This window comes from Schistocerca americana, chromosome 1 (assembly GCF_021461395.2).
Source record: "Schistocerca americana isolate TAMUIC-IGC-003095 chromosome 1, iqSchAmer2.1, whole genome shotgun sequence".
NCBI classification, from domain to species: Eukaryota; Metazoa; Arthropoda; class Insecta; order Orthoptera; family Acrididae; genus Schistocerca; species Schistocerca americana.
In genome coordinates, this window is record NC_060119.1 from 325,023,208 (window position 1) to 325,036,771 (window position 13,564).

Here is a 13,564-nt window from a genome sequence, read left to right on the forward strand (position 1 = left end):
TAACACCAGATTCCAGTATAAAATGCAATTCTCGTTAGTACTTACATGCCCAGATGCGAGTTAACAGGTTTAGAAATGCATTTTGCCTGCAGAGCTGAGCGAGAGAGCGAGTTCAGGACTACTTTCGTGACGTACGCGCCGCAGCCCGTCTTTCTCGTGGGCCTCGGCTCCAGTAATACCACGCGCAATGTGCACGCGCGCCAAGTAAGAACCAATCAACCGACCGTGTTGTAACGGCAACCGACCGACCATACAATGAGACCTGCTGCCTTCTTTTTTTTCCTTTATTGAAATAAGAGGGGGGAGGGGGGGGGGCTGGCAGCAACTTGAGATGTCGCTCTATAGCCTACAGAAGAGTTAAAAACATAACGAGAGGAGAACAAACAATAAAAAACAGGCGATTAAACGGAGACTTTTTAAAAACTGTCCTGCTGCCTCGACGCTGCAGACTTAAATAGCTTGTTCACCGACTCGCGGTTTGCCAAAGCGAAACCGATGACAAAGAAGACACTACAAGAAAGAGGTACTGGCGCCAGCCGCGCGACATATCACTCACAAATACTGCAGAGCATTCAATCAAAACTAGATATAAAATAAGGTATCCAAATGTAACTTCAGTGTACATGGCTGTTCCCTGGGATGAATGGCTGCGGCTTTCTGTCTAACTAGCATGCCCTAGGTTTACATAGAGGGTTGTGCCTATGGAACAGCTGTGCACCAAGAACCAGTACAGAGTAAAGGACACCAACTGCTTCAGTACTGTAAGCAGAATCGACCCCTCGGAGTGGCTGCACGGTTTGAGGCGTCCTGCCACGGGCTGCGCGGCCCCTCCCGCCGGAGGTTCGAGTCCTTCCCCGGGCATGGGTGTTTGTGTTGTTATTAGCCTTTGTTAGTTTAACTTATACAAGAACGTAGGCTTTCGCGGTCGGTGTCATAGTGATGAAAATTCTTCTGGGCATTATGCCGCGTCATTGCTAAAAGCTAACAACACTGGTACACTTACCATATATAAAAGGCGTCAGTGAACGGCTAGGCAACGTCATCCGCCGACGAGGTTTCAAACCTATTTTTCGAAGCAGTCACAGGATCCACGAAATGATAGGTTCCACCAACGATGTAGTCAACAATCTTAATACTGTAGGTGTTTACGAACTATGGTGTGAGTGCGGAGCTGCCTACATAGGAGAAACAGGGAGTCCTGTCAGCTTACGAATAGCAGAACACGAACGCTACGTACGATTACAACAACATAATAAATCGGCGATAGCGGAACACCACCGTGACTGTGGACAACCTATCAGGTTCCAGGAAGGTCGAGTACTGGCGAAAGAATCGTGGATGCGAGAACGCAAAATACAGGAGGCGATCGAAATAATTAAACAGCCTGACAACATCAACAGAGAAGATGGCTACAAACTCCCGGCGTCCTGGCTGCCGGGCATCCCAGTCCAACGGGCCGCGAGCGGTCGCGGGGCAGAAGCTACACGGGACACGGACGTATCAGCACAAACAGCTGTAGAGCAACTGTCAGTCCACTTCCGCGCACATCAGGAGAAAAACGTGCCGACCAGAAGCTGAACGCTGATTGGCGGACAGCTACCAATGTTTGACGACATGGACATCCACGAATAGCCTCTTTCCTTCCATCTTCCTTTACGTCCTGACTAGCCAATCATATTAGAGGGCCAATTAAAAGTTTTACAGCAGTGACGTCAGACATCGATAGTCTGTACTAAATAGAAGCACCCATACCCATGCAAAACCAGTCGTGCCCTGAGGAAGGCCGTTGCAATACGGCCTAAACGCCTGTTTTAGTTTATTATTGTTGTTAGTTTTTAGCAATGACGCGGCTTAATACCCAGAAGAATTTTAATCGCGTAGTTTAACTTAGTTTAGGTAGGGTGTAAGTCCAGGGACCGATGACCTATGCACTTTGGTCCCTTAGGAATTCACACACATTTGAACATTTTTTTGTGCTGAATCTGGATTCGAACCCAGGGAATCCTGTTTACTGAGCTGTTAACCAGTGCGCAACCCGGGCGATTTGTTTACTTCGAATGCGCGGACTATCTCGGCACGTTCCCCAGCCGACTCACATTTCCACCTAGCCACACCTATCCCCAGTTCCTCCATGCGCTCCAGGCTCGATAATTTTTAGATTATGGCATGTTCAAAAGTATAGACACCACGCATCCACGTAATTGATTCGCCGCGATGGGCTATAAGTGCCGGTGCACATTTAATTTCGACCTCCTATGGGAATCCAAAAAGTAACTGGGCATGGAGGGCATGGAAAGGGACTGTGGATAGGTGGCGTTAGGGGGGCAGTATGAGTCGGACAGGGATTGTGCCCTTATAGTCCGTGCATTTGGGATGAACACTGTCCGGATGGCATAAAGGTTATCGCAATTGCCTAGTAAGCGTGTGTTCCCGGGTTAGGGTCCCGCTCTGGCTCGCATTCTCTCCCGTCACCGCTGATTCCTCACGAACTCCCGATGAAGATGATATTATTAATTCGTAGTCTTTGCTTTCCTTCCTCCCCTCCCTTTTTTTAACTTTACTTAATGTGTACCGCAGCTGTGGATCCCGACTCTGAAAGGAAAGATACCACCGATTCCTATAGTCATGACCACTGCCCACCAGAAGATTTAATGCCCTCTGTTGTCATTGTTGGCAGATGACACAGTAGGGGAAATATACTACCGGAGAAGAGACGAATGGGAAATCTTTCTAGCACGGAATGGGCCACCAGTGGGGAAATTCACTAACAAAACTGATTTACGCAAAGGGTAGACTGTTGTGGCCTGGTGCGTGATAAAGATCATTTAAGGAAAGACAAAGCTGGTCTGCTGTCCATGTGCAACTGTAGAGACCACCAATGGCAAGTGCTTCAAGAAGAGTGAAAGGCGACATGGTGATGAACGCCCACGCCTCATTACACGGCGTAGAGAGCGAAGGCTTGCCTGCTCTGTAAGGAATGATAGGCAGCGATCTGTTGCATATGTGATGACGCAGTATAATGCTGGTGTACTCACAAGTCTTTCGGAGTTCACCATTCAGCACATATTGTTCAACATGGGGCTCCCTAGCAGATGACGCTTGGGTGTTCCCATGCTGACGAAACGACATTGTCCATTACGATTGTAGTGTGCACGGGATAATCTAGACTGGACGGTGAATCAATCACGTGACTCACACATTCCACTGTGCCACTGGCCGTATCTGGATACGCCATCATCCAGACTAATGTCTGATCGAAGCATGCGTCACACCGGTGAGGGCAATGCTGTACTATGGGTTAAATTCACGTGGGGTTTCATGAGATCTGTGGTAGTAATCTAAAGTGGTTCAAATGGCTCTGAGCACTATGGGACTTAACATCGGAGGTCATCAGTCACCTAGAACTTAGAACTACTTAAACCTAACTAATCTAAGGACACCACACACATCCGTGCCCGAGGCAGGATTCGAACCTGGGACCGTAGCGGTGGCGCGGTTCCAGACTGAAGCACCTGGAACCCCTCGGTCACTCCGTCCGGCGGTAGTAATCTAAGAACTAAGTGAATATTATTGCAGTGTACTGAATGCCTTCACGATCCACGGTTCCCCGAAGACTATGCCAGGTCTCGTTAGTACGAATATTTCCGTGAAAACTAGGGTCATTCATAGAAAACATTAACGGTCTTAGCCTTGTCATTCGCAGAAAGTTTTAATACTCTTAACACGGCACTTCATGTCATTCTAAATTTCTGTATCTAATGTATCAAACTTTCTAAAACTCCCTTAGCAGAATTGAAGAACTGTGAGTACAAATGGTAGAAGTGGCATTTCACAAAAAGAAAAGCTTTAAACGCACGCTTGTTAAGCTAAAGTCTGGATCTCTACAGAGTAAAATAATTACAAGTGATTTCCAGTATAGCTCTGCACTCAGTGCTGAAGAAGTTTCGGCTGTTAGCCAATGCCTGGACTGCATTTAGAAAACAATTAGCGCAAGTGGAATGTCGGGTAAAGGATGTAGTTTCAGATATGCATATCAGTGAATGTAGTACAATATTCTAGTATATGTCCTTATAAGATTACTTATGGTGATATTTAATGCATTTTTAAATACGTCCTGTTTTGAAATAATGGAAATGCTTCTTGAGGCAAAAGCAGCCTATTGACACAACAGATCACAGGTTCCTTCAACATGGTAATCTGTACATGGAATATGATAACGCAAAGAAACACTTTAAATACGCAATTGCTCCCCGACGGTGAAGAAGGCCAGCGTAAAATTTTTTGTAGTGGAACTGAAAACCGAAAACTTTCAATCAATTAAAGCCATGGATGCCTTGGCAAAGGATGAAGTTCCTAAAGACCCTCGTTGTTGTTGCGGTCTTCAGTCCAAAGACGGGTTTGATGCAGTTCTCCATGCTACTCTATCCTGTGCAGGCCAATTCATCCTCGAATAACTACTGCGACTTACATCCTTCAGAATCTGCTTAGTGTATTGATCTCTTGTCTCTCTCCACGATTTTTACCCCCCACGCTTCCCTCCAGTACTAAATTCGTGATCCCTTGATGCCTCAGAACGTGTCCTACCAGCCGATCCTTTCTTCTCTCAGGTTGTGCCAAACATTCCTCTTCTCCCCAAGTCTGTACTCCATGTTAATAAATTTCTCGTCTCCAGAAACGTTTTCCTTGCAACTGCCAGTCTGTATTTTATATCCTGTCTACTTCGACCATCATCAGTTACTTTGCTGCTCCAGTAGCAAAACTCACTACTACTTTGAGTGTCTCATTTTCAGATTAAGTTTCTCAGCTTCACCTGGTTTAATTCGACTACATTTCACTATCCTCGCTTTGATTTTGTTAATGTTCATTTCATATACCCCGTTCAAGACACTGTCCATTCCGTTCAACTGTTCCTTTTCTGTCTGGCAAAATTACAACGTCAACGGAAAACCTTTAGGTTTTTATTTCTTCTCCCTGGATTTTAATTCCTACTCCGAATTTTTCTTTTGTTTCCTTTACTGCTTGCTCAATATACGGACTGAATAACATCGGGGACAGGTTACAAACATGTCTCACTGCATTCTCAACCACTGCTTCCCTTCTGCGCCCCTCGACTCTTATATCTGCCAACTGGTTCCCGTACAAACTGTAAATAGCCTTTCGCTACCTGTATTTTACACCTGCCACCTTCATCATTTGAGAGTATTCCAGTCAACATTGTCAAACGCTTTCTCTAAGAGTAAAAATGCTATAGACGTAGGTTTACCTTTCCTTAACCTATCTTCTAAGATAAATCGTGGGATCAGTGCTATCTTGCGTGTTCCTACATTTCTATGGAATCCAAACTTATTTTTCTCGAGGTCTGCTTCTATTAGTTTTTCCATTCTACTATAAGGAATTCGTGTTAGTATTTTGCAACCGTGATTTATTAAACTGATAGTTCGGTAGTTTTCACACCTGTCAGCACCTGATTTCTTTGGAATTGTAATTATTATGTTCTTCCTGATGTCTGAGGGCATTTCGACGGTCTCATACATCCTGCTCACTAGATGGTAGAGTTTTGTCAGGGCTGACTTTCCCAAGGCTTCCAGTAGTTCTAACGGAATGTTGTCTACTGCCGGGGCCATGTTTCGAATCAGTTCTTTTAGTATTCTATTAAATTCTTCGCACAGTGTCATATCTCCCGACTCATCTTCATCTACGTCCTCTTCCATTTCTGTAATATTGCGTTCAAGTACATCACCCTTGTATAGACCCTCCACATACTTCATCCACCTTTCTGCTTTCCCTTCTTCGCTTAAGACTGGTTTTCCATCTCAGCTCGTGATATTTGTACAGGTGGACACTAAAAGAAAAAAATTACGATGGAGGAATATTAGGAGAGTCGGAATCAGCAAATAAAATCCTCTAACTTGTAGTTCCAATGACCACTAAAACGTGTCAATGCTCTTAGGTGATTTTTAACGAGTTTAGATGCTCCAATTATACAAATTTTTTAAATCATTTTCAAAACATACTTTGCTTACTTTTCTTCATCTTATGGACTAACATAACTAATTACGCAGTATTCTGTATTGTAAGGAGCAGTAAAATCATCGTTCTATTATGACCATGCAAAATAACTGTCACAATATTCTATTACACAGTGGGATATAGCGAATCAAAGACATCCGTGCATTCTTGTGGTTACGTGTTGCTGCACGCTGCTACACTGACTTGCTAGTAATTTCATAGCGATACCCAATAGTTGGCAACTCTCGTGCGCGATGAAAACGTTGAACATTCACGAACGTGTACCTCAGGTTTCGATTGGGAAAAATACTTCTGTCGCAGCTAACACACAGTAAAAGTTAATGTACATGTGTTTGGTACCACATAAATGTATTTTAGATTTGGTATTTTTTTTATTCGCTATTTAACTATTGTTTTTCAGCTTGTTAAATTTATTTTGTGTTAATTGTACACATATTCTAGTTTTATAATGAACATGTATTTTACTGTTAGTATTATGTGTGTTGTGCCAAAAACGTCTTCAGAATAAAGCAGAGCAAGAAAAATATTGTTTCATGTGTATCGGTTTTACTACATTAAAAGTTTTAAGGCTCAATATGTAACGGAAATTTTAATATATTGTAAAAAATAAAGCAGAAGCTCTACCGTCTCCAACCATATCTACAGCTCTACAGGGACTTTATTACCATTAATAAAATCTGATGTTTCGATAGTTACACACGTAATTTGTAAACAGCCATTTCACTTTGGTAGTCATTTTCCCTGTTTGCTTCTGCAAACATTTGTACCACTTATACTCTCAGTACCTCAGTTGTGATGACAAAGACTTTATTACCTCTGAATCCACCAAATTCTAATAGTTAGCATGCATTATTCCATTATGCAATTATAGTAATGACACAATATATTTGGAAGGAAGCGAAAGTTATGAGTAAAACTGTCGTGAGTAATGGACCGCGTCCACATTTATATTATTAAATTTATTTGTCCTTGTTATTGGCATGTACCTTGACAGTCAGTTTCTTGGGTATTGACGAAAGCTAGTTCCAGCTCAGATGAAATATTTATTTATGATCTGTGTAGAAAAATATGCTATCTTTCCTTTCACAAGCCAACGGCCTTGCGCAGTGGGAACGCCAGTTACCCTCAGATCAACGCAGTTGAGCGCTGTCGATCTTGGCTAGTACTTGGATGGCTCATGCTCCGGGTCTGCTGAGTACTTTTGGCAAGCGGGGTGCACTCAGCCCTTGTTAGGCCAATTGAGGCGATAATTGATTGAAGAGTGGCGGCACCCTTGATGAAAACTGAGGGCGGGGTTGCTGACCACATGCCCTCCGTACCTGCATCCGGTGGCGCTTAAGTGCTTAGGTTGACACGGTAGCCGGTCGGTACCATTGTACCTTCAAGTCCTGTCCGGACGGTCTTTTCCTTTCTCAGTAAAGAAGTGATGCTATTTCTTGATGATTCGCTGTTTTCCATAATTCTCAACAGTCTGTAGCTCAGGATAATACACTTCTGCTACACCTAGAAGAAATGCAGATGATACACGGATATTCATTGAACAAATATATTATACCAGAACTGACATGTGATTACGTTTTCACGCAATTTGGGTACATAGATCCTGAGAAATCAGTACCCAGAACAACCACCTCGGGCCGTAATAATGGCCTTGATACGCCTGGGTATTGAGTCAAACAGAGCTTGGATGACGTGTACAAGTACAGCTGCCCATGCAGCTTCAACACGATACCACAGTTCATCAAGAGTAGTGACTGGCGTATTGTGACGAGCCTGTTGCACGGCCACCATTGACCAGACGTTTCCAATTGGTGAGAGATCAAGAGAATGTGCTGGCCAGGGCAGCAGTCGAACATTTTCTGTATCCAAAAAGGCCTGTACAGGACCTGCAACATGCGGTCGTGCATTATCCTGCTGAAATGTAGGGTTTCCAGGGATCGAACGAAGGTTAGAAATGGTTCAAATGGCTCTGAGCACTATGGGACTCAACTGCTGTGGTCATAAGTCCCCTAGAAATTAGAACTACTTAAACCTAACTAACCTAAGGACAGCACACAACACCCAGCCATCACGAGGCAGAGAAAATCCCTGACCCCGCCGGGAATCGAACCCGGTAACCCGGGACGAAGGTTAGAGCCACGGGTCGTAACACATCTGAAATGTAACGTCCACTGTTCAAAGTGCCGTCAATGCGAACAAGAGGTGACCGAGACGTGTAACCAATTACACCCTATACCATCACGCCGGGAGATACGCGAGTATGGCGATGACGAATACACTCTTCCAACGTGCGTTCACCGCGATGTCGCCAGACACGGATGCGACCATCATGATGCTGTACACAGAACCTGGATTCATCCGAAAAAATGGCGTTTTGCCATTCGTGCACCCAGGTTCGTCGTTGAGTACACCATCGCAGGCGCTCCTGTCTGTGATGCAGCGTCAAGGGTAACCGCAGCCATGATCTCCGAGATGATAGTCCATGCTGCTGCAAACGTCGTCGATCTGTTCGTGCAGATGGTTGTTGTCTTGCAAACGTCCCCATCTGTTGACTCAGGGATCGAGACGTGGCTGCACGATCCGTTGCAGAAATGCGGATAAGATGCCTATCATCTCCACTGCTAGTGATACGAGGCCGTTGAGATCCAGCACGGCGTTCCTTTTCCGTATTACCCTCCTGAACCCACCGATTCCATATTCTGCTAACATTCATTGGATCTCGACCAACGCGAGCAGCAACGTCACGATACGATAAACCGCAATCGCGATAGGCTGCATTCCGACCTTTCTGAAAGTCGGAAACGTGATGGTACGCATTTCTCCTCCTTACACGAGGCATCACAACAATGTTTCACCAGGCAACGCCGGTCAATTGCTTTTTGTGTATGAGAAATCGGTTGGAAACTTTCCTCATGTCAGCACGTTGTAGGTGTTGCCACCGGCGCCAACCTTGTGTGAATGCTCTGAAAAGCTAATCATTTGCATATCACAGCATCTTCTTCCTGTCGGTTAAATTTCGCATCTGTAGCACGTCATCTTCGTGGTGTAGCACATTTTAATGGCCTGCAGTGTATAAACATTCCGACGACTTTTTACTGAAGAACGTGTCGAACGTTTAGAGAGGGATGTAAGTTTTGCAGAATATGGTTTTCCTACCACGGGAAATTCGATACAATACTCTTAACGCACCGTTTTACGTGCGTACGTGGAACTACAACAGGAACAGTACTTCGTAGGCATGGGTTAAAATATCATAAATTCAAGGAATTCTGACAGAGATGCGACGAGACGGCGATGGTGAAGTCCATAGCCAATGGCCACGTCCACTGACGCCCATGGTTGTGGTTGCGGCGACGACCGCCAGATGGAGTGCCGTGTCCGGCGAGGTGAGCGCGCCGGATCAAGATAATGCCGCGGCCCCACCCTGCCCCGACCCCGAGCCCCGGCTTTATCGCCGGCACACCCCCGCCTCATGATTTGCATGGAAATTAGCCGGCCCCCAATGATGATGGCTGATATACACCTTGTAGTGGGAGTGTCGATACAGCTGCGATAGCGTCTTGTCTCGCACCTCAGCAGGCGACTGCGGCGGCGACGGCACGTGGCCGGCTCCGTGTTCGATCCAGTCCCACGGCTGAACGCCGCTGCCCCACTGTATACCGCTGCCGTGTTTCAATAACGCAGTTGTTCTTCATTCGGGATCAGTTGTTTGAGGAGAAACCGACAGTCGCTAGAGAAAGAGGAAAATAACATCTACATCTACATTTAAACTCCGCAAGCCACCCAACGGTGTGTGGCGGAGGGCACTTTACGTACTAATGTCATTACCTCCCTTTTCTGTTCCAGTCGCGTATGGTTCGCGGGAAGAACGACTGTCTGAAAGCCTCCGTGCGCGCTCGAATCACTCTCATTTTACATTCGTGATCTCCTCGGGAGGTATAAGTAGGGGGAAGCAATATATTCGATACCACATCCAGCAACGCACCCTCTCTAAACCTGGACAGCAAGCTACACCGCGATGCTGAGTGCCGCTCTTGCAGAGTCTGCCACTTGAATTTGCTATACATCTCCGTAACATTATCACGCATACCAAACAATCCTGTGACGGATCTTCTCTATCTCCTCTGTCAACCCGACCTGGTACGGTTCCCACACCGATGAGCAATACTCAAGTATAGGTCGAACGAGTGTTTTGTAAGCCACCACCTTTGTTGATAGACTACATTTTCTAAGGACTCTCCCAATGAATCTCAACCTGGCACCCGCCTTACCAACAATTAATTTTATATGATCATTGCACTTCGAATCGTTCCGTACGCATACTCCCAGATATTTTACAGAAGTAACTGCTACCTGTGTTTGTTCTGCTGTCATATAATCATACAACAAAGGATCCTTCTTTCTATGTATTCGCAATACATTACATTTGTCTATGTTAAGGGTCAATTGCCACTCCCGGCACCAAGTGCCTATCCGCTGCACATCTTCCTGCATTTCGCTGCAGTTTTCTAATGCTGCAACTTCTCTGTATACTATAGCGTAATCCGCGAAAAGTCACATAGAACATCCGACAGTATCTACTTGATCATTTATATATATTGTGAAAAGCAATGGTCCCAACGATAGACGTCGGTTGAGCTAATGCTCCATTGAGTCATATTGTGCGTCAAATGGAAGGCATTCACTGAAAGTTGTAAGTAGGCTGTTTGGGTTTTTATATTGGTAACGCCACGTAGCGCTCTGTATGAAAATCACTGACTGTGCTGTGTGCAGTCCGTGGCTGGGCGGCATTGTTGCAATATTCGCTATTGTAGTGTTGGGCAGTTGGCTGCTAACAGAGCGTTGCGTTGCGCAGTTGGAGGTGAGCCGCCAGCAGTGGTGGATGTGGGGAGAGAAATGGCGGAGTTTTGAGAGCGGATGATCTGGACGTATGTCCATCAGAGACAGTAAATTTGTAAGACTGGATGTCACGAACTGCTATATATATTATGACTTTTGAACACTATTAAGGTAAATACATTGTTTGTTCTCTGTCAAAATCTTTCATTTGCTAACTATGCCTATCAGTGGTTAGTGCCTTCAGTAGTTAGAACCTTTTATTTAGCTGGCAGTAGTGGCACTCGCTGTATTGCAGTAGTTCGAGTAATGAAGATTTTTGTGAGGTAAGTGATTCATGAAAGGTACAGGTTATTGTTAGTTAGGGCCATTCTTTTGTAGGGATTTTTCAAAGTCAGATTGCGTTGCGCTAAAAATATTGTGTGTCAGTTTAGTGTTGATCAGAATACGTAAAGAGCGAAATGTCTGAGTACGTTCAGTTCTGCTCAGCTGTTTGAAAATCAAATAATGTGAGAGGTGTATCAGCACAGTCATTCATAAATTTTTCTAAGGAGACGTTACAAAGTGAACACGCAAAGATCACAACTTCAGCAGAACTGAACTGAAAGTGCAGAGCTATAATGAAATGGAAATGAGTTATACGCAGCTTGGACATGCCAGTTTGCCGTTGTTTAATATTGGTTGCGCAGGAGAATGGACAGTGGTCCCAAAGAACTGCTACAATAGATCAGCATTTCGTTATCTGTGATATGCCTATTTACAGTGGCAGTCATCTTGGGATAAACTTTGAGTGTCATGGCGTGAATAACGATAGAATCGTCTGGAGACCGTGCACATTTGTAGTTCGCACAAATATGTTTCCTTCCCCACCACGATTAAGTCGGCTGACCTTACTACCTAGGAAATACTCGTTATTCTGTGTCACAACCACTTTAAACTAGTGGAAACTTTTTTCTATTATCAGCATTAACGACGCTCAATTACATTATACCTAATCACTGACTGTGACTTGCTATGTTTGCGCACATCGTCACATATTCGTTGTATGGTAGGAGGGAGGCTGGTCTTTACTTAGAACAATGTTTGCAAAGCTCTTATCAGTACTGTAAAAGGTAGGCGTGTCACCATTTCAGCCTGTATGATGTGGCGGCCCGTACGCCCAGTCTTATCGATGTTTAGCCCCGATGACGACGCCTTCACGCTTCTCTGTTATGAAAATCCAAACTTACCTTTCACGCTGCTACGTAAGATGAGCAGATTCAGGTGTATTGTCTTCCAGCCCGGCAAATATTTTCTTTTGATTTAGATCCCGAAGAAGCTCGGGTATGTGTCAGAAGAAGCTGTCTGTCCACTCAGGTAACTCATGAGTAGTCAGGACACACGAACGTGGTGTGCTCCAGTGGCCCCATTACTTTACTACGGCCACATTTGCTGGACGACCTCTTTTTGACGCAATTTAGGTTAGGTTAGGTTAGTGTTATTTAACGTCCCTTCGACAACGAGGTCATTAGAGACGGAGCGCAAGCTCGGGTTAGGGAAGGATGGGGAAGGAAATCGGCCGTGCCCTTTCAAAGGAACCATCCCGGCATTTGCCTGAAACGATTTAGGGAAATCACGGAAAACCTAAATCAGGATGGCTGGAGACGGGATTGAACCGTCGTCCTCCCGAATGTGAGTCCAGTGTTTTTGACGCAATGTTTTAAACATTTTTTTAGCTGAAGATGTTTTAGCATTAGTCTTTGCATTGTACCGTAAAAATAGAGGTCATCAAGTTTACTTGTTTCAGACCCATCCCAAGATCTTTGCCACTTCTCGGTTGTTACATTTTTTATGTCTCTCATACTAACACGCATGCTACCCACGATTTCTTGCATCTTAGTGTTCTGCTTCTTTAGCTAGTAAATCGTTGTCCTCTGACGGACAATTAAGTCATTAGGACAGGTCCCCATTATTATTAATATACCGTCACCAGACGAAGTTTCGACCGCACCTGTACTTCTTATTATTATGGTTTTCTGCATCCTACTCACCTCCACTGCCGGCTCCACCAAACATTGCTTCTTGGCTCAGATATTGGATCCATAGCCTACATTTGGGCAACCAGACTATTGTAGCGACGTTTGTAACACTTGCACAATGAACATTGCAAGATACCTTAATAAAATCATTTAGCCTTTCACTTTCCGTACCTAGAACGTCATGGATATGAAGTTTTTCAGCAAAACGGAGTCCTAACTTACAAGCTACGCTCTATGTTCATCGATTTTTCTGGCTATCTAAAAACCAGAATTGTTCTCATTGGTCATCTGTGAAACATAATGACATGACGTCATGTACAGTCTGTATTCCCAGCAACATCTTTTGGCTGTTGTCCCTACTGAAGTAAGTTCAATAGAGTATCATTTACCAAGATAATGTCTGTCCCCTATGTTACTGCGTCTGTCCGCCTCATCTTTCCATTACAACTATAAAAAAACATACCTTTGATAATGATAAACATGTGTACAATCGGCATGGCAAGTTAATTAGACTTCTTTTGTATGAGATTTTAATTTCATCGTTTTGAATTTCGCAAATGGATAAATGACACACCAGTAGAAACTGCTGTTGTTATGATTGTAAGGAAGTCTTCTGTAAACCGACATGAGGGTATTTTAGCCAGTAGGCAGGTAAACAGTTTTCAACTCCAGCACGTTTG